The sequence below is a fragment of the Staurois parvus genome, unplaced genomic scaffold (assembly GCF_062004578.1).
Source record: "Staurois parvus isolate SC_StPar_1 unplaced genomic scaffold, SC_StPar_1.0 ptg000081l, whole genome shotgun sequence".
NCBI lineage: Eukaryota > Metazoa > Chordata > Amphibia > Anura > Ranidae > Staurois > Staurois parvus.
Window position 1 is genome coordinate 5,559,637 of NW_028317877.1, and position 22,686 is coordinate 5,582,322.

Sequence of the window (22,686 nt, forward strand, 5' to 3'; positions counted from 1 at the left end):
GCTGCCCTGGGCCCGGTCATTGTTCTGGGGCCCAAAGCAGCTGCCCCTTGAGCCCACGCTGCCCACAAATAGTGTCCAAGTTTTATCGGGTGCAGCCGATACCCCCACTTGCTCTCCCAGACAGGTTAATAAAAGAGGCACACTGTGACAGGGGAGAAGCACAGCTGTGGGCTGCATGGGCTACAGCCTCCCGCTTCTCCCTCTGTCAGGAGCTGCAGGACCGGAGCGACCGTGGCATGGAGTCAGGCAATGCGGCTTTCTATGTTCCCCCGCCAAGGGACATTTTCCTTCCAAAATGAATAGTCTATTTGCATTTAGTGAAACAACACAGTAGTTTCCTGTAGCATGACAGTATGATATTGATCACCTGTGGGTCGCGACCCCTTTGGGGGTCGAACAACCCTTTCAGAGAGGTCTCCTAAGACCATCGGAAAACACATATTTCCGATGGTCTTAGGAACCGAGACACCGCTCCTCTATCAGTCTCCAGGCGGGTCCGCCCACATGCAGATACGTCCACATTTCCCTGGACTGCGATGTGCGCGTGGGATGACATGCCGCCCCCTGTCATTTGGCCACATCCCCGGGATCACTCAACAGCTCCGCCTCCTCGTCAGTGATTGGCCGCTGGAACTGTAGCTCAGGAGAGGCACACAGGCGGCCAATCACTGGCGAGGAGGAGGAGCCGAGCAGCAGCACGAAGATCAAAGAAGATCGAGCAAGGGAGCGGCCGGAGAAGGAAGACAGCTGACAGGTAAGTGTCTGTAGCGTGCAGATGGTGCTGCTGCAGCCAGGTATGCTGGCTGTAGATGGGAGAGGGAGGGAGGGAGCGAGCCCAGGTTGGAGCAGGAGTCAGCAAGGTAAGTATCATTGGTGTCAGTAGGAGGAATAGTGCCCCATCATTGGTGTCACTAATACCAATGATGGGACACTATTCCTCCCACTGACACCAATGATGGGGCACTATTTCCTCCCCCCACTGACACCAACGATGGGGAACTATTCCTCCCCCCCCACTCACACCAACGATGGGGCACTCTTCCTCCCCCCACTGACACCAATGATGGGGCACTATTCCTCCCCCCACTGACACCAACGATGGGGCACTATCACCGCCCACTGACACCAATGATGGGGCACAATACCCCCCCACACTAGTATCAATGATGGGGCACTATTCCCCCCCCCCCACTGACAACAATGATGGGGCACTATTCCTCCCACGCTGACACCAACAATGTGGCACTATTCCTCCCACTGATACCAATGATGGGACACTATTTCTCCCACTGACATAAGTGATGTGGCACTACTCCTCTCACTGACACCAATGATGAGGCACTATTCCTCCCACTGACACCAATGATGGGGCACTATTCCTCCCACTGATACCAACGATGGGACACTATTCCCCCCACTGACATCAGTGATGTGGCACTACTCCTCTCACGGACACCAATGATGTGGCACTACTCCTCCCACTGCAAAATTACAGTTATGAAGTAGCAACGAAAATAATTTTATGGTTGGGGGTCACCACAACATGAGGAACTGTATTAAAGGGTCGCGGCATTAGGAAGGTTGAGAACCACTGACCTACAGTATAGTCTAATGAAACATGCAATAGTCACAGTCTTCTTTACCATGGAAGCAGTAGAGCAGTAGTTGCTTCCTTTTGTAGGTCATCAAATGAGAAATGGGTTTTTATTTTCGGTTTACAATGAAAAAAAAAAAAAAAAATCTATCAAGCTATAAAAACGCATTCAGTCTAAGATGAAAATATATATACTGTGTATATTTATGTGTAAATTAAAAACGCTGCTCTTTGTTAAGCCATCTGTGAATTGAAGCTACTCTTTAAATAATTAGTACAAAATACACATTATGCAAATGTTTTCGCAGCTAAGGCTGTGGTGCATACATGCATAATAAAAAAAGAATAGATCAGCATTTAATTATTTACAAAGAATGGGGCTCATTTATTAAAAGTATCAGTGAAACAGAAGAAATTACTTGCTTACATTAAACGATATTTACACTTATGAGTTTGGTTTTGTTTTAATTTTTTTTTAAATTAAATTTGTTTTTTTGTTTTTTGTTTTTTTGCACAGTTTTAAACACATTAAGGTAAAATGTAAAATATATAAATTATATGTTACAAACAAAGAAAATGCCTGAAGAATAGTTTGAGCCACCATGTGTCCAAGCATTGTCATTCCTCTAGATTCCTACAGCAGAAAGCCACCCCGTACCCAACTTGGTGGAAGTCTGCATGCTCACACAAAGGCATATATTTAGAAATACTGCAGCAAGGCAACTTTCCTGCTAACAAAATTACAGCAGCCAAAATGTTTCTTTTGGTCATTTTGAATTATCTTTTTTATCTTTGGAAACTTAGACTTCTGCAGTCCAGTAATCGTAGTAGTTTCATTTTTTCCCATGCATTTAGAGCAGTGTGCCAACTCATCTAGTAGCAATTCATCATTATTAATTTTGTTTGCGAACACTTTGTTTAACATATGTCTCAAACCTGGAGCCAAGAAACTGCATATTAGGCTATTTCCTGCCTTGAGCACTGTGAGGTTTACTTGCGTAAAATGTCTAGTAAACCTTATATTTCACCACGACATACACAGAATACTGATCTAACAAGTCCAATAGATGAATATTACCACTAGAAAATCACAAAAAAATGTTGGCATTAACATGCAGCTTTAACTGAGAGATTGCCAATCTTTGATTTCCAACTACATGCAAACATGACTATATAATGTATATAATACACTCATCAGCCTCTTTATTAGTTATACCTGTTCAACTGCCTGGTAACACAAATTGCTAATCAGCCAATCGCATGGCAGTAACTCAATGCATTTAGGCATCTAGGCATGATGAAGACGACTTGCTGAAATTCAAACTGAGCATCAGAATAGGGAAGAAAGGGGATTTAAGTTACGTTGAATGTGGCATGGTTGTTGATGCCAGACAGGCTGGCCTGACTATTTCAAAAACTGCCAATTTACTGGGATTTTCATCCAAGCATCTCTAGGGTTTACAAAGAATGGTCCGAAAAAGAGAAAATATCCAGTGAGCGGCAGTTGTGTGGACGAAAATGCCTTTTTGATGTCAGAGGAGAATGGGCAGACTGGTCCAAGATGATAGAAAGGCAACATTAACTGAAATAACCACTCGTTACAACCAAGGTATGCAGAATACTATCCCTGAATACACATGTCGAACCTTGAAGCAGATGGGCTACAGCAGCAGAAGACTATACTGGGTGCCACTCCTGTCAGCTAATCACAGGAAATGGAGGATACAATTTGCACAGGTTCAACACAATTGAATAGAAGACTGGAAAAACATTGCCTGGTCTGATGAGTCCTCTGGTTTCAGTTGCAACATTCAGATGGTAGTGTTAGAATTTGGCACGTGGGGGATATTTTCTTGGCACACTTTGGGCTCCTTACTACCAATTGAGAATCGTTTAAACATCACGGTCTACCTGAGTATTGTTGCTGACCATGCCCATCCATTTTTGATGGCTACTTCCAGCAAGATAATGCACCATTTCACAAAGCTCAAATCATCTCAAACTGGTTTCTTGAACATGACATCACTGTACTCCAATGTCCCCCACAGTCACCAGATCTCAATCCAATAGAGCACCTTTGGGATGTGCTGGAATGGGAGATTTGCATAGTGGATGTGCAGTCAACAAATCTGCAGCAACTGCGTGATGCTATCTTGTCAAAATGGACCAAAGTCTCTGGGGAATGTTTCCAACACATTGTTGAATCTATGCCATGAAGAATTAAGGCAGTTCTGAAGGTAAAAGGGGGTCCAACCAGGTACCAGCAAGGTGTACCTAATAAAGTGGCCAGTGAGTCTATATGTATATTGATCCATACTATAGGAGTCTAAAATGTACTCTACAAGATAAAAACATTCAACAGGTGCATACAGCTTAAAAGTGATATGTTAGGTAGAGTACAAACATCTATGGGGCTTTCTAGTTCAACATAAGAACACCTTCATATCATGAATTTATAATTGAAGTATACATAAAGACAAACTTTTTTTTTGTTCATTTTAGATAGAACCCTGATTTTTATTGTTGTTTGTGCCCCCAGTATCAATCAATCTTAATGACCATTGTCTCGGACACAAAGTGAAAAAACATCTAAAAGTTAAGTTGCGACAGGAACAGATAGTAAGGGGAAATCTTCCAATGGGGACACCTGTTTTGGTGACAACTAACAGGATATATCCCCTTGCTTTGGAGAGATCTCCTACTTCCTGTTGTGTACCTGGGATAGGAAGTGAAATCTTCCCGATATGATAAACAGAAAAAAAAAAATGGATAAGGGTCTTAACCATTCCCTACTTTGTTCTATATGTAAAAAAAAATGGCTTTCAAACACTTTAATAAGAAGACAATCAACAGAAACTTCGTTTTTAATACAACGTTTGTATATATAAGTAGTACAGTACACTATACTGATAAAACAACTGATATTACTTGATACCATTCAGAAAATGGAAAAAAAAAAAAAGTAAAACAACTGAGCAATTTTATTCCACCTGCATGAACTTACACCTAGTAAATAAATCTCTAAAAGTCAGTCCTTTGAATCGTTATTATGAATCAGTTAATAGGAGGAATGATGCAGAAAAGAGACAGCTGGATGTTACTTACCCTTGGGGTATAATCACAGAAACCATTTTATTGGGATATGCTCCTATTTTTTTCTGTGCAGGAAAATGGTAATGTATATTTGGAATAACTCAAGTCTGAGGATTCCCATAGTTCCCCAAGTGGTTGCTGAGGCAGGTAGCTAGCAGGTAGCCATCAAGAGTTTGCTACAAGCAAACTAGAGATGCCAGCGGTTTCCAAGCCATTGGTTGGAGACCAATGCTTTGGGCTGTTTTCACACATGGAGCTAAATGTACTGTCTGCCATCCATTTATCACTGTTACTTCACAATCAATTGCCAGAGACAGAGAGAAAGAAGTGCAGAGCAAAAAAATCAGACTCAGCACTCTGCCACACAACTCATTGAGAAAAAATGGTGGATAGTTAACATTTCTTCAGTCAAGGGAACCTAAAAGATCCCTAGCTAATAAATGGTTAAAGCATAACAGCACCTCAAGCGGCTGTTAAAATCTTCCCGGGTGAAGCGACGCATGTGCTTTGCACTCAATCCATTGAATCCTCAATTCAATGAAGCGTTGTTGGCAGTACGACAGAGGGGAACTATATAAACCGTAAATTGTGAACCATGAATCTAGATCTCTGCTCAATGCAAGTATTTGCCCATGTATGGACTCTTTAGAGGGCAATAAACACTTCTAACCACTGGAAGCAGTCGTCGTCGTGGTACAGATTTAGAAAGTGTTGTAAAACCACTAAGCAGGTGCCTGCCCATTTCCATGAAGAAAAGTGAAAGGGATTTTCACAGCACACATCATTTCGGAACACTGGCCAAGCCGAACTAATGACCTCCACAAGTCCTGGCAACTTCTCTGAGTATTCTACCCCTCTAAGGTCAGCCTAAAATATACACTTCATTTGCAAACTGAAAAGGCAAATCCTGTTTGGCTGGAAAGATAAGAGTAGCTTTTAATTGAGAAGAAGGAAGCAGATTTGTTTTAAATTTCCACTTAAAATCCAAGACTGCCAAAGGTTGCTACAAGCAAAAATATGCACAGCTGGCAGACAACATCACTAACGCAGCAAAGACCTTCCTGGTATTAATCAACAGAAACGTCCTATAAAAAGCAAGAGTAAGTGTGGACCATATTACAACAAAGTAAAAACAATAGCATGATGCCTTCTTAAATGATAGATCATTTTTTCAAATAGAAGTAAAACAATAACTAGCATGAAACAATTGATTAAAAAGACATGACAGCAAGTCTTGCAGTTCCATTTAAAAACTTGGAATCAAAACAGAAAAAAAGATTGCCAGTTTGTTTTACGAAAGCAGCCTGCCAATAAAAATATCATGTATAACACTTGTGGCTTTCGCATTGCATCATAATTTTGCCAAGATATCAGACTGTACACTTAAGAATAAAGGTTGCTAACAGATGGCATTAAAGCAATAAATGCCTATATGCAAAAATGATGTCTCCACACTATAGCCAAAAACAAGCTTTGGGGATTCCATGCATTTAAAAGAAAAAAAAGAAAGTCGTTGACCAAGACTTATAAAAAAAGAAAAAAAGAATCAGCCAAAGAAAAGTGATGTAGACATATTTAGGAAAAATGCTTGTAAACCCCAATGGTCTAATGAACAGACACACAGTTTTTATAATTCTATCATTGTGTTCCACGGCTGAATGAGTGTCAAGCCAATGCCAAGCTAGTTTCCCATTTGAATGACATATGGATCCAACCAACCAGAGAGATGTTAGAACATTAAATGCCACAAACAGACCGGAGAAGCATACAAAGTACCAAATTAGTGCTCACGCAAGCATGTACACTTTAGAATGTCATTTTACTGGAGGAACATAGATGGTGTAAAGCAGCAGAATTTTTTAAAAAAAACACCTCTTGCACAGAAATGAGCAAGCTGGCATAGACACAAATGTAGATTATGTGCATTACATATATACATCAGTGGTTTTCAACCTTCATGAGACCAGGACCTGGTTCAATTTTTCAAAAAACTGTAGAAAAATGGTTAAACATACAGTAAAAGTATGCAAAATATGTATTTGAAATGTATTAAAAATGGCTTCGCCTGTCAAAAATATGAGTTACTGTAACTTAACCACCTGAGTACCTAGGCCTTTTCCTTTCTAAATCATCTGGACACCCAGAATGGTTTTTTTTTTGTTCATTTTGTGATTCTCTGTTCCACATATTCTATCTTTTAGGTTTTGTGGTCTACTCAAAATGTTTATGCATCATTATTTTTTGGGACAGATCAGGCTTTAATCTGATAGCACATTTGGATAGGTATATTTTTTATTGGGAACATATAGAAAAAAAAATAGTTTTTTCCTGTAATTTTTTCCAGCGCAACTATTACATAATTTGCACACTTTACCGCAAAAATCACATTAGTGCAACTTTTTAGTAACATAGCAGTATGGTAAATTTCAATTTAGGAGACCTTTATTCTCCGTTTGACATCACATTCTGATGTATGCAGGGAAGGGGGAATGATTTCTGATAGCACAACAAAGAATGGATGTCAGATTGACAAGGGTACAGAGTACTACAGCAGGTTTCAAATGATATTGCACTCACTTACATGAGCATTTGATACTTGTGAACGCAAATGTCATCCAAATGACCCATCGTCATTGTTGCAACCTGGGGATTAATGTGACTAGGGAATATTTTTATAGGCACACACACATATCTATATAAATAGCCTAAAAAAAGAAAAATGCAGCCACCACATCTAAAAAACTAGTAAGCTGCAATATACTGAATTTTTGTTTTTAGATTTGGATGCGTTTTAAAGAGGAATTCCAGGTATGGCTATTTTATACATCGTTACATTGGTCCAGCTTGAACCAATGTAACTATGTATATACCATGCCCGGAGGAAACCCCTGGAATCTTGAAACACTGAAGTAGACGCCTCTAATGCAGTTATCTCCATTAGCTTCTGGGTGATGTCACTACCCTGCCTCTTCTGATGGATTGCAAAACATTTTCTGATTGGATGAGAACTAGCAAAGCACTCTCTTATTGGCACCTGTGCTGAGTGGCCAACCTCCTGCATTCAGAATGCACCAGATCAGCCACTCGGCACGGAACCCATAATCTAGTGGAGATCACTCGAGTAGTGGTGTCTACCTCAGTGATTTCCAACTACTGGGGCATCAGCCATGTATGGTATATATACTATAGTAACATTGATCCAAACTGGATTAATGTAACCATGCATAAAATATCCATACTTGGAATTCATTTTTGAGAATAAAAACTAGAGAAAGGCATATCATAGAAAGAAACCTGACCCTTTTGAGGACACTACAAATGCAGAACAATGTTTTTTTCCCCCACTAATGTAAGAAAAACTGCAAATTACAAATGCAGCTTTCAAGAACCTTTTTCTTATTACTTCTTTTCATACTATTTCATTGTTGCAGTTTCAGAAATTAGGAGAAAAATAGCTGGTAAAAAAGGTATAAAATTTTGCTAAATTAAAAGTTGCTAAGGAAATCTTTTTTGTGACTTTTTCTAATAAATAGGCCCATTAGAAAAGATAATTTAGAAGAAGCTGTAGTGTTTTGGCTGTCCATCTGCTTCTTTTGTTTGTTTCTTTACAGCAAAAATTTATTCTACACCAAGGTGTAGGAGCCATGGATCGTCACCGTATTTGGGCCATACGCTTCCTGCTATGCAGAAGGTGACAGGCAGCAGCAGGCCCTAGATTTAATCAGTTTAGAGAATTATCAGTCATACATGATTATGTACCCATATATCACAGTATGGCACTTTAGAATTCCCTATCATCCTTAAGGTGATATTAAACATTTCTTTGCATTTATTTTTAACTTTTTGCAGTCAATTGTACGTTTGACCACAAAATGGTGCATTATAGAAGTTAACACTTTTTTGTTGCTATAGCACTATTCATGAGACATGGTTGAAAGTGTTTGGCGCTGCAATTTGTATGCAGGGTTAGCGATTAATCTCCGCCCTGTGTACTGTGCACTAATTAGGATGTCTTCCTTTCTGGATTGTTTTGTATAAAAAGGGATAAGTGGCAGCATGTGTCCCATGCTCCTGATGTCACCTTTGACGAAACTGGTAGGGCAGAGACGGAACACACACCACTACTCATACATAATTCCGCTACAGCCATCTTGGATTTTTGGAATACAAGTTGTTTATATGATATGATGTGCCCGATTGTCATCTTTTCATTGTAAGTGCTTTTACCACATTAAATTGGTGTTTTAATCAGGATTACACTACACTATGGAGAGCCTGTGTGTTTCTTTTTCTTGATACTATGTCCACCTGAGGATATATGCACAGTGATCTGATATAATGCAGTAGTACCTTTGATTGACATGTGGTTCTGAGGAAAGCTAGATATTCTGGATTGATACACAAGTGCTGGTTGACCACTCTTAACTGGGGGGTCATAGGAGTCTGGAAAAACAGTGTTCAGGTGTTAAAGCAGTATTAAACCTCAAAAGCAAACAATTATTATATTGCAGATTACCAATTCTTAGATGTGATGGATATATTAGTTTACTTCTTTTAGTCTTTTTTCTATTTTTATCTGGTGAACCAGCCAGCAAGTTTGTTTTTCAAAAGCATAGCCTTTTCAGCTCTCCAGCAGAATTATCAGTGTATATGAATGAAACAAACCACTTAACACTGGCAGGGGTGATTGAATTGGTCAGCTTTTATTTATTCATGCAAAACCTTTATCCCGAAAGGAAAAAAAAAACTGTTTGCTGTAACTGATTATAAAGTGTGAGCTGGAGTTTATCGTCAATTTGTTAGTGGTTTACATCTTTTATTATGCTATATTGCCAAAAGTATTGGGATATCCCCCAAATCATTGGATTCAGGTGTTCCAATCACCTCCATGGCCACAGATGTATAAAATCAAGCACCTAGGCATGCAGACTGCTTCTACAAACATTTGTGAAAGAAAGGGTCACTCTCAGGAGCTCAATGAATTCCATTATTCAGAGTTACCGTTATAGGTTGCCACTTGTGCAATAAGTCCATCCATGAAATTTCCTTGCTACTAGATATTCCATGGTCATTCGTGGTATTATAACAAAGTGGAAGCAACTGGGAACAACAGCAACTCAGCCACAAAGTGGTAAGCCATGTAAAATGACAGAGCGGGGTCAGCGCATACTGAAGCGCACAGTGCGCAGAAGTCACCAACTGTCTGTAGAGTCAATAGATAAAGACCTCCAAACTTTGTGTGGCCTTCAGATTAGCACAACAGTGCGTACAAAAATAATTGGACTGCATTTCCATGGCCGAGCAGCTGCATCCAAGCCTTACATCACCAAGTGCAATGCAAAGTGTCGGATGCAGTGGTATACAGCACACCGCCACTGGACTCTAGACCAGTGGAGACATGTGCTCTGGAGTGACAAATCATGCTTCTCTGTCTAGCAATCCGATGGACGTGTCTGGGTTTGGTGGTTGCCAGGAGAACGGTACTTGCCTGACTGCATTTTGCCAAGTGTAAAGTTTAGTGGAGGGGGATTATTATTTGGGGTTGTTTTTCAGGGGTTGGGCGTGGCCCCTTAGTTCCAGTGAAGGGAACTCTTAAGGTGTTAGACATTTTGGACAATTCCATGCTCCCAACTTTGTTGAAACAATTTGGGGATGGCGCTTTCCTGTTCCAACATGACTGCGCACCAGGGCACAAAGCAAAGTCCATAAGGACCTGGATGAGCGAGTTTAACTCAACCTGATAGAACACCTTTGGGATGAATTAGAGCGTTTCTGGAAGAATGGTCAAAACGCTCCCATAGACACACACCTAAACCTTGTGGACAGCCTTTCCAGAAGAGTTGAAGCTGTTATAGCTGCAAAGGGTGGGCCAACTCAATATTGAACCCTACAGACTAAGACTGGGATGCCATTAAAGTTCATGTGTGTGTAAAGGCAGGAGTCACAATACTTTTGGCAATATAGAGTACATTTAACACTCCCCTCCACCCAGACTGACAACAGTGCTGTCTCCCCTGTAGTTAGCCCTCCAGGGTGGTGTCTCACTAATACAGGCGGTGTATTACTTGGCCAGATTACCAGGTAAAAACAGAGGAAAAAAGCCAAAGAAAGGAAAATGGATGCAGCCACCACATCTAGTGCAAAACATTTTTGATTTGGGGCTTAATAAATCTTTAGGACTCACTTTACCTTTGTCATGAAGGGGTGAAACATATACTGGCACCATATTTGATATCAGCAAAATACTGTACATTAAATGTTGCAAAAATACTGTATACCAAAAAAGAGAAACAAAATAAGAATGGATAGTGCACAAAAATTAGGGAAGTTAAATGAATATATTCTTTCACTGTATCTAGGCAAAGAAATGATTGACTGCTCTCTAGTGAGGCCCAAGTTATGCACAGTTAGTTCAAAGGGGCCGCATGTTGGGCACCAGGGACCTAATATTTAGTTTGAATTAAAAAAAGCCACAAACTACAACTCAAATGGAAAGCAAACAAAATTAAAGTAAAATGTAAACATGCATTATTTTTGAAAATCAGATTGGAAAGCTGTAACAACTGGATCATTGAATGATCAGAAATAAATATATGCAGGCACCAAACGAATGAGAGCTTGTGCACTGTGAGCCCAGTGCTAGGAGTTGGGGAGTGTTCAGGCACCTTACAGGAGTGTAGCACAGAGATGACCTCAGCAGTGGGACATTGAGTGTTCACATCACACTACAAATTAGTGACACAGGAAGCTGAAATGTTGCAACAGTGAAGATGAATCACAAGCTTTGCTAAACAAAATCTTCAATATTCCAGCAAGTAAAATCCTTCACTTATTAGGTACAGTATTATACTAATTTGTTGGAGTTCTGCTTCAATAGAAATTGCACCTTTAACCGAACGTAGTTGAATAGCTAGCCAAGCACAACAAAACATCTATCACAAAAAGAATATGGATCTTCCATAAAAAGCCATTTATAACGTAAATGGTGTGTGACATATAAATCTTGTTTATGAGAAATTCAAAGGGAAAACTTTATAGTTATAGTGCAGTTAATACGGTTTAGTCCATAATAAATGTTATACTTGGCACATAGTTCAAAAACTATGCCTCGTTTGTGCTGCATCAAAGCCTAGATTGAGAGGCGGCAGAGAAGAGAATTCAGACATTAAAAATTTAATTTTTTCTTTTATGTCATTAAAGAGGTAATGTAGGCAAATATTAAAATACGGTAAATAGCTAGAGATTAAAAGACAAAAGCCAGTCCAAATATTTTCTCTTTAGCTTTTGAGTGGGGATGGAATCTTGCATGGATAGAATCTTGCTTCCCATCCTGGTGACACCGCTAGCAATGATAAACTGTAACACAACCCCAGCAGGCAGCGTGGGAGGCTAGAGAAAGATATTCTGGTCTATGGAAAGAAGTGCATCACACACTGGGCTGCCAAACATATAGAAGCTGCAGTGAATCTGGTTATAAGACTGTTTTGTCCTTGCTTGAATTAGAGCTCACTTTGGTTGCACTTTATCATTTTTTGCTGTGATAAACCAATTGAACTTTTTTAAACTTTATGTTGTATTTATTTTTCCATTAGGACTCCAAGATTTATGTTCATTCTTCATGTTAAACACTTTTAAGTGTATGTAAACCTAAAATCTAATTTCCAGTATTTCTGGCATCATAGCTCAATGTATACAGCAAAGCTAACAACATTTATCTTTGCATTGGGGTCCCCCACACAATGCATGGGTTAAATGCTTGTTTAGTCTAGGGGTGCAGGGATAAAGTTTAATACTTTAACCTTATTTACATCTCCAGTTGTCATGCCTCCTAGATTGTAAGCTCCAAGGAGCAGGGCTCTCCTATCCCTCTTGTATTGAACTGTATTGTTGCTGTATTATCTCCTGTTATATTGTAAAGCGCTGAGCAAACTGTTGGTGCTATATAAATCCTGTATAATAATAATGCGACCAGTTCAGCTCTGCTGCCTTTCTGCAGTCCATTTGCCCGCTATTGCAGACAAGCCACACACTGTGTGTGATAAGACTGATGAACCTACCACAGCCTGGATCTTTGAGCAGAAGGTGGTTTGGGCACTAGAATCTGCCAGATTTAGGGATAGGAGAAGCAATAAAACTTATCTCTGCAGCCTTAGACTAAACAAGCATTTAACACCTAAAATGTGCAGGGGCATTGCAAAAGGTACAATAGATTTTGTTTAATTCCCAGAGTTTAGCAATGTTTGCAGTCTCTCATGTGCATTCCTTCAGTTGGCTATTGGACTGCCTATCAGGTCAATCAGATAGACAGCCCAAAGGCCAACTGAAAGAGCTGTATGAAAGGTTAACAATGCGGTTACAAAATTATGAGGCGCTGACTCATAAGCATTGTCAACCTGAAACAGAAAATGCTATTACTAGCAGGATCTTAGTGTAGAGTGGTAATGGGGGCTCTCCGTCAGGTTGGCCATCGGTTTTCCCACTGGCACTTGGCTTCGAACAGTTCTTAGGTTCTCCCTCCAAACAAGTCACTGCTTCCATTTGTTTAAAATCTACTGCACATATGTATATGACAAATAGCTCTGTTGAACTTTGAAAAAAACAAGGGGTATACACTAGCCAAGGCCGCCAATAGCTAAGCTAGCTTTAATAGAGCTGACCAATCACAAAGAGCAGTTTGCAAAAGTGACCCTGCCCCTTTTCCTTGTTTAATCTTGTGGAGGGAATATGTACTTTGGGTAATGCTGAATGCAAGCTATGCTTACCCAATACAACTTGGTACAGCTGTCAAAGATTGAGGGTTGCTGTCATTCACATGCCATTTAAATGGCGATGCATTGTCAGCTTTGGAGCTGTGTGTTCTGCATACTGATCCGAGAGAGAAGAGAGGCCTAAAAATTATCAAACAGGAAGACTAAGTTGGCAATACCCAGGATGGAGAAGAGCTGTTCCATCAGTGAAGAGCATTGTGCAGGATCCGTGTGGAGGCCTAGAAGAGTTACAGCAGATCGAGACAGAACTTCACTCTGCAAGCGAGGAGGAGCTAGGCATTTTATAATGAATTCTCACAGACAGTAACGGCATGGGTAAGGGAAGGCTGGCTGCTGTCACTTACTGGGTTGTAGATGAAAGGAGTAAATGCATTTCATTATGTGGGCTGGGAATGGCAGCACTGTCGCCTTATAGTAGCTGCATATAGTACCTATACTGATGTACAGGACATTAGATCAGAAATGTCCCCCTACACATGTGACTGGAGAGGCTTTCAATGCACCCGCTATATTTATTCACTGTGCAGTTAGGCAGGACAACACTTGGACTAGACTCCAGGTCCCTATGCACTCATTGCTTTGTGTCAGACTGTGCTGAATCCAAGAATACAGAGATGGCACTATTCATTCAACTATTCTGTGTATTTCATTAAAATTATCGCCTATGTAATTCATTTTAACAACATAGTTTGCATTCCCATACTTCTACTGTAGGAGTATAAACTTTTTTTTTTTTTTACTTTACAGCTAATGAAAGGTTTTGGAAGAATTTACTAGGCGCTTTGGCATTGAGAACCACTAGCATAGAACATCTGTAGTGGAGCCAAAAAGCACACATCTTAATTATATTACTTGTTCAAAGATTTACATTTATGTTTAGTCAGTTTTGTTGCTCACACTCCCCAGCCAGACAGGTGAAATCATCATTTCCTAGTTCAGTTTTGCATCTTCCAGTACACCTCTTCACCCTCAGCCTGCTCAGTGGACAAAATATTGGTTCACACTGCTATTAATTGTCCAGTGCTCAGGAACAGAAAATACCAGGTGCTATAAAGTTAAACCATATAGTGTCATATTATTTCTGACAATATAGCATGATAAAGCTGTGTGAATCGCAGGACTGGCTGAACAGAATTATGAATCCTTTGAGAGATAGAAACTTTTTAGAGGGTGCCCCATTTCATTATCTGATAACATACACTGATCGGCCAATTTATTAGGTACCCGTTCAATTCAATTTGCATGGTAACACAAATTGCTAATCAGCCAATCATGTGGCAGTAACTCAATGCATTTAGGCATCTAGATGTGGTGAAGATGACTTGCTGAGGTTCAAACTGAGCATTAAAATGGGGAAGAAAGGGGATTTAAATTACTTTGAACATGGCATGGTTGTTGGTCCCAGATGGGCTTGTCTGAGTATTTAAAAAACTGCTGATCTGGGATTTTCACGCACAACCATCTCTAGGGTTTACAGGGAACGGTTCGAAAAAGAAAAAATATCTAGTGAGTGGCAGTTGGACAAAAATGCCTTGTTGGTGTCAGAGGAGAATAGGAAGACTGGTTCGAGATGATAGAAAGGCAACAGAAACTCATGTCAATATGGACCAAAATATCTGAGGAATGTTTCCAACATCTTGTTGAATCTATACCACAAAGAATAAAAGGCAGTTCTGATGGAAAAAGGGGGTCCCGTCCGGTACCAGCAAAGTACACCAAATAAAAAATGGACAAATGTGTGTATATGTTATTGGGTAAATGTATTAATGTACTTCGCTTGGCTTATTGTTCATTTCATGTCAACAACTGCTGAGACGTTATGTATATATGTAATCGGGGCTTTTTTTCCCTCAGAGAATAGGTAAAGGAACTCTCCCTCTCCAAGTCACCCCTGGTTTCTGCTCCTACCAACCTCCGAGCACGGTTCCTTGGTTCCACCCCCCTACCCACCTCCCAGTACTGCCCTTTTAAAGAATACAGAATCAAGTATCATTTCGTGGTGCCAAGTAATTTTAATTGTTAATGATAGCAAGAAAAGCAGTAAAATAGATCCCCTGGAGCTACAAACAATACCCCCCCCCCCACCAACAACAGATATCTACAGCAACAATGGATCACCTGCAACAAAATACCCCTCCAGCAACAATAGACCACTGGCAGCTAGTATCAATAGACCCTCCAGCAATCAACAATATACCCCTCCCTCAACAGTAAATCCCTCCAAGCAACAATTGCCCCCCCCTCGAAACATAAGATCCACCCCTAGCAACAATAGATTCCCCATCAGCAACAATAGTCCTCCCCAGCAACAATAGACCTCCTTCACAAAAATAGATTCCTTCAAGCAATAACAGACCCTCCAGCACACCCCAGCACCCTTTGCCATTACATACATTCAGTGTAGGAGGTTCCAGAACTGCATTTCCCCATGTTCCCATTGAAAAAAAGCCCTGTATGTAATTTCACTAGTTGTATTTTTGCTAAAAAATAAACTTTACAAAAAAACTCTGCAATTAAAATATACTGTATATGAAGTAGAGGTAATCCCTAACTGCATGAGCTTGTTTGCCTATGCACTGTGTATCATAAATAATTGCTTTTGTACTTTTTACCTTTTTTGCTCTCATTGATAATGATCTTCAGCAGCACTTCCTGACTACATGCACTTCAGAGACAGGCTATGTGGCATTTCTTAGGATGGATTTCCCGATGTTGACATCAGTTGACCGTACCTGCGCAATGTGTGTTGAAATGGTGACTCGTAGTCTTTATCAGAAGCCCCTGTGATAGGGTGACAACACTGGAGCACAGTTGGCCAACAGGATCAGGGCATTATCATTCGATAACAGGAAGGTCCTGAACAAGGACATGGTAGAATATATTTTTTTCAATGAAAGCTGAAGATTCAAATATATTGAAGAGTACATTAACATTATGCCTCATGCACAAAGGATTTTTTTTTCTCCTGGACACCTTTGCTCCTGGCAGGAAAAAATACCTTAACCACTTGCCCGCCACCCTATAGCAGAAATACTGCTACAGGGCGGCAGGGCTACATAAAATCATATATATATATATATATATATATATATATATATATATATATATATATACATATATATATATATATATATACACACATATATATATATATATATACACACATATATGTACATACACACACACACACGTGATTTGCATCTCCGGGCAGGGTGCGTGTACGTGTACCGCCATTGGCAGCTAGGGATGTCAATCACCGGGTCCCGGCTGGCGATAGTCAGGGAAAGCGGACAGGGGAGAGACCTGTGTGTAAACAAACACAGGTCTCTCTCCTGTCAGCATGGACATGCTGTGTTGTATCTCTCTGCACACTCGGTCTCCAAAGCAAAACACACACAGCACACAGTAAAACAAACAGCACACAGCTAACCCTATGATCGCCCCAGATGTTAACCCCTTCCTGCCCAGTGTCATTAGTACAGTGTCAGTGCTTTTTAGTAGCACTGATCACCATATTAGTGTCACTGGTGATGTTAGTGGTAGTTAGTTCCCACCCAGTATCAGAATGCCCACTGCAGTCTCATTAAAAGATCGCCGCCATTACATGTTTTAAAAAAATAAATAAAATTACAGTATATATACCGCCATTTGTAGACGCTATAACTTTCACGTAAACCAATTAATTTATACGCATTGGGGTACCTAAACCCATGTTCAGGTATGTTTAGACATTCATTGATTCCATTTGCCAGAATAATAATTTATTCTGGCCACTAGAATTAATGCTCAAGCGCTAAATGTGCCTAAAGTTTAGGTGAGATCAGTGGTTTATCTGCCCTGCCCACTGGTGCTGCGTTTTTTTTTTTCTGCCTCTAAATGCTCCTCTTCCAATACGCCTGTAAATGCCTATGTGTGCATGGTGAGATATGCTAACAGAGGTGCATTTACAGGCTGAAGAAAAAAAAAAAAAAAAAAGTGAAATACCTGTGTGGACCTTAAGCTTATATAACATTTTAGCAATTAGGTTTACATGTACTTTAAGATGGTGACAACAGTGAGCAGTATTGCTCGTATGTGTAAGCATTAACAACCCAAATATGTGTTGAAATTATTGGTGTATTACAGATGCATAACCACATGGTACAACATACTGTGCAGGTTAGTTGATTTTATCAACACTTCAAGGCTTTACATCCTCACAGCAGTAAAATCTATTTGACAGTATTTGTCCTTTCCTACAGAGGCAGCATCCTTTGTAAAAAGTAGCAAAGAGACATCCTCATAGAGCTCCTGACTAGATGTTTTCCTGGCATATCAGAAAGCAATCTCTGTCCTTCAATCACCACATATTGTTCTCTAAAAAGTGACCTCAGGCAACAGAGAAAGAATACATTAAGCTGCAGAGAGTAGCAATGAAAGTCTTCAAAATAGTTTTTGTGACACAGATTAAGCCAAACAGTGAGATTCACAAACACAAAATATATCTTAAGGAAAAAATTTAAATTATATAATGTATATTTTATATTTTAATGTAATGCTCTCTGGGGACTCAAAGCAGGAAAGTCAAAAGCTTCTTACTGATGGTGAGGCTGCCATCTTGGACGCATGTGCATACAGTATATCAAACATATTTACACACATACAGTGCTGTGAAAGTATTTGCCCCCTACCAGTTTTTTTTTCATATTTGTAACACTTAAATGATACAGATCAAACAAAAAAAATCTTAATATTACACAAAGATAAGCCGAGTAAATACAAAATGCAGTTTTTAAAGGATTATTTAATTTATTAAGAGAAAAAAAGCTGTCCAAACCTGCCTGCCCTATTTGAAAAAGTAATTGCCCCCTAAACCTCCTGGTGCATAACCCAAGTGCTCTTTAGCTTGAGGTCACAAGCTTCAGGATTTTCTGGTATAGCGCAGAATTCATGGTTCCAGTAATTATGGCAAGTCATCCAAGTCCTGAAGCTGCAAAGCTGCCCCAGACCATCACTCTACCACCACATTTGACTGTTGGTATGACATTTTTATGAAATGCTGTGTTAGTTTTCCACAAGATGTAATGGGACGCACACCTTCCAAAAAGTTCAACTTTTCGCTCATCAGTCCACAGAATATTTGCCCAAACATCAAGATAATCAAGATGTTTTTGGCAAATGTGAGACAAGCCTTTGTGTTATTTTTGGTCAGCAGTGGCTTTCACCTTGAAACTCTCCCATGGATGCATTTTTGCCCAGTCTATTTCTTATTGTTGACTCGAACACTGATTCACGACTTTAGACAGCTGTTTTCCCTTAATAAATTAAATCATCTTTAAAAACTGCATTTTGTATTTACTCGGGTTATCTTTTTGCAATATTAAAATTTGTTTGTTGAGCTGAATTATTTAGGTGTGACATATATGGGGGGGGGGGGGGGAATCGGGAAGGGGCAACATTTGTTCACGACACTGTACACCATATACGCACACACACATTTTTCTTTATCTACAATCTTCTTGTGGCTAGGATTTGAAGGCTGATCTCTGGGCATAGTAAAAAATACATAAAACGTAGTATAATATGTAACATAAAATAACACCCCCCCAAAAATGACGAATATATGGCTAATTTTTCTAGGGGATGATTCAATGAAATATAAGTTACCCTACTCCATTGGTCCTGCAGTCTTCCTCCGTACTGGTTCCAGTTGTCCAATCTGTCCCCCAAAGCCTTTCTTACCAGTTTCTAACCAATCTTGTCACCTCCATCATGTACAGTACAAGCAGGACCAATGGGCCACCACTGGTCCTGCACTGCATGTGATGACGTAGAGGGCCCACGCACTCCATGAGCAAGGAGTATCAGGACACCAGTCGTCACAGAACATTGGAGTAAAGTAATTAAAAACACAAGTAAACTGTGATGAATCATAATTTGGAAAAACAAGCATTATATTCTTCATAGCTGGGGGGCAGGATACATTATTTGAGTGGAGCACAGAATTCCAGAAGAAACATGAAAGATTCCATTGCTGAAAATGCCAACTGCCTGGCTATTATTGACCCTCTTGCTTCAATATATTGATCCAGACCAAGAATGCAGTTAAGGGCTTCTGATATTACTCTGATATGCATAAATTGTCTTGTACAAGTGGAGTAAAGTGTTTGGGCTGGGGTGTCAGTATAGCCGTCAGGTAACCACAATTTGTAGGAGGAGGTTAGCATCCCCCATTAGTTCCCTTAGACGAGGCCTAAAGCCCTTTTGAAAGGTAAACAATTTTACATTCCCCTTACCCACCATTACAAAATACAAACCATTTCTTAAACCTTATTCTTAGCTGTCCCAGACCCTCTCTTACTTCCAGAATCCACACACAGCCATGGTGGCAGACCATATGTCATCTGTCAGAGGTTGGGATATACGTCCAGAGCAAGCTACTGATTCCAGTAAAGCAATAATGGGGATTGCTGTGTTATCTCTAGTCATATCATTAGACTGAGCAAATCATTTTAACCCACCAGATGGCCAACATTGCTGATCTCCTGATAGCATGGGCAGCACAATGGGTTAGTAGTTAGCACTTCTGCCTTGCAGCACTAGAGTCATCGCTTCAAATTCGAGCTAGGATGCTATCTGCATGGAGTTTGCATGTTCTAACTGTGTTTGCATGGGTTTTTCACATTTAAAAGACCAGCTGGTAGGTTAATAGGCTTCTGTCTAATGTGTAAGTGTGTTTATATATGTATACGTTAGAGACCTTCGACTTTAAGCTCCTTGAGGGCAGACCTGATGTGTATATACAGTATGTAAAGTACGGTGTAATTCATCTGTGCTATATAAATGCTTGTAATAAATAAATATTATTTGCAAACCAGTATAAGGGGCATTTATTGCATGATCCTTTTTAGATAATATCTGCTTTTGTATTTCAGCACTTCCTCTTTCATGCAAGGAGGAGAACTGTAAACTCCATTTTTAGAGTCATTTTACATTAAGGCCTCACGAAAAACCCCCCAAAATGTAAACACTTTAATGCTCAATATCATAATGAGCAATTTATTTAAACAAAATTTAGTTAATTCCTGCCATTTCATTTCTTCCTTGTGTATAATTTTGGGGTGAAAGTCAACTCACTAGCGAAAAGCAGAAAAAAAAACAAACAATTGAGCAATTGAATTGATAAATAAAAGCAGCTTTTTCTGACAATGAATGTCACAAATCCCAAGTATTTAGTCTAAGTTCCAAAAAAGATGCTTTACTTCCACCTAGGGGATGCAGAAAATATGTCTTGTTAAAAGAGGTACATTTTGAAAATTGTTCATTTACAGGCATCAACCCTCACTTCATGAAAGGTTGAAACGGCGGCATATCTATAAAGCCAATAATGTGACATTCACAAAACATTCACTTCTAGTGAATCAATCACTGTCACATTTAAAACACAAGCACTAGCAGGTTCACCTGCAATGGATGTCCCATTCACTGATTTACAAATATACGCCTTTGTATCCAAGTAATATTTGATGCCAGAAAACTCAACAGTAAATCCAGCACATAATTTAGAAGCTAGGGATTATATTTTATACTTTTTACCTTTGAAAAAAACCATTGTATTCTATAAATTCAAGCACACAAAATGCAACACATACAGTAGATATTTTTCCTATCAATAACTTAGATGTCTCCGCTATTTATTAGTGTCCTGAAGGGATTCAATGTACATAAACACAACTGATCTTTTACATGGCTTCATTTGCCACTGGTGAATTTATACCTTTAAATATCAAACCTCAAAACATCCACCAAGCTAATCAAGGTTTCTGAACTACTGACACAAAGAAAAATATCTATTCAGAATGATACATCATAATTATTATTTGTGCTTTAATTTATTTGCATTGTTTTTGTGCTGCACTATTTTTTTAAATAATTCTTAATTTTCTTATTTTTTGTGGGTATTGTGAAAATTACCTTCAGTGTACAGCTTGCATTCCGTTCTGCATACAGTAATTAGGTCTGCACTGATTGTTTCCCTATATTTTGTTTTTATATAAACTCAAAAGATCTGTACACAAAAATGTTGCAATGAGCACCAACAATTTCTCTTCAATACATAATTTCTTAGTGTAGTCCAGCATGTCCTCCCCTGAGGATATACCAAGTGCTTTCTCTCTGTTGAGCTGGTCTATACAGGTGAAACTCAAAAAATTAGAATATCGTGCAAAAGTTCATTTATTTCAGTAATGCAACTTAAAAGGTGAAATTAATATATGAGATAGACTCATTACATGCAAAGCAAGATAGTTCAAGACGTGATTTGTCATAATTGTGATGATTATGGCTTACAGCTCATGAAACCCCCAAATCCACAATCTCAGAAAATTAGAATATTGTGAAAAGGTGCAATATTCTAGGCTCAAAGTGTCCCACTCTAATCAGCTAATTAAGCCAAAACACCTGCAAAGGGTTCCTGAGCCTTTAAATGGTCTCTCAATCTGGTTCAGTAGGAATCACAATCATGGGAAACACTGCTGACCTGTCAGTTGTGCAGAAAACCATCATTGACACCCTCCATAAGGAGGGAAAGCCTCAAAAGGTAATTGCAAAAGAAGCTGGATGTTCCCAAAGTGCTGTATCAAAGCACATTAATAGAAAGTTATGTGGAAGGGAAAAGTGTGGAAAAAAAAGGTGCACAAGCAGCAGGGACGACCGCAGTCTGGAGAGGATTGTCAGGAAAAGGCCATTCAAAAGTGTTGGGGACTTTCACAAGGAGTGGACTGAGGCTGGAGTCAGTGTATCAAGAGCCACTATACACAGACGGATCCTGGACATGGGCTTCAAATGTCGTATTCCTCTTGTCAAGCCGCTCCTGAACAACAAACAATGGCAGAAGCGTCTTACCTGGGCCAAAGAAAAACAGACCTGGTCTGTTGCTCAGTGGTCCAAAGTCCTCTTTTCTGTTGAGAGCAACTTTTGCATCTCATTTGGAAACCAAGGACCCAGAGTATGGAGGAAGAATGGAGAGGCACACACTGCAAGATGCTTGAAGGCCAGTGTGAAGTTTCCACAGTCTTTGTTGATTTGGGGAGCCATGTCATCTGCTGGTGTTGGTCCACTGTGCTTCCTTAAGTCCAGGGTCAACGCAGCCGTCTACCAGGAGATTTTGGAGCACTTCATGTTTCCTTCCACAGACGAGCTTTATGGGGATGCTGACTTCATTTTCCAGCAGGACTTGGCACCTGCCCACAC

At 39.8% G+C, this 22,686-nt stretch overlaps 1 protein-coding gene across 14 annotated transcripts in view; it reads right to left on the reverse strand.

The window, feature by feature from the left end:
• The window catches only part of ARID1B (AT-rich interaction domain 1B), a 513,434-nt gene that overhangs the window by 401,774 nt on the left and 88,974 nt on the right, over nucleotides 1-22,686 (reverse strand). The window lies entirely within an intron of this gene.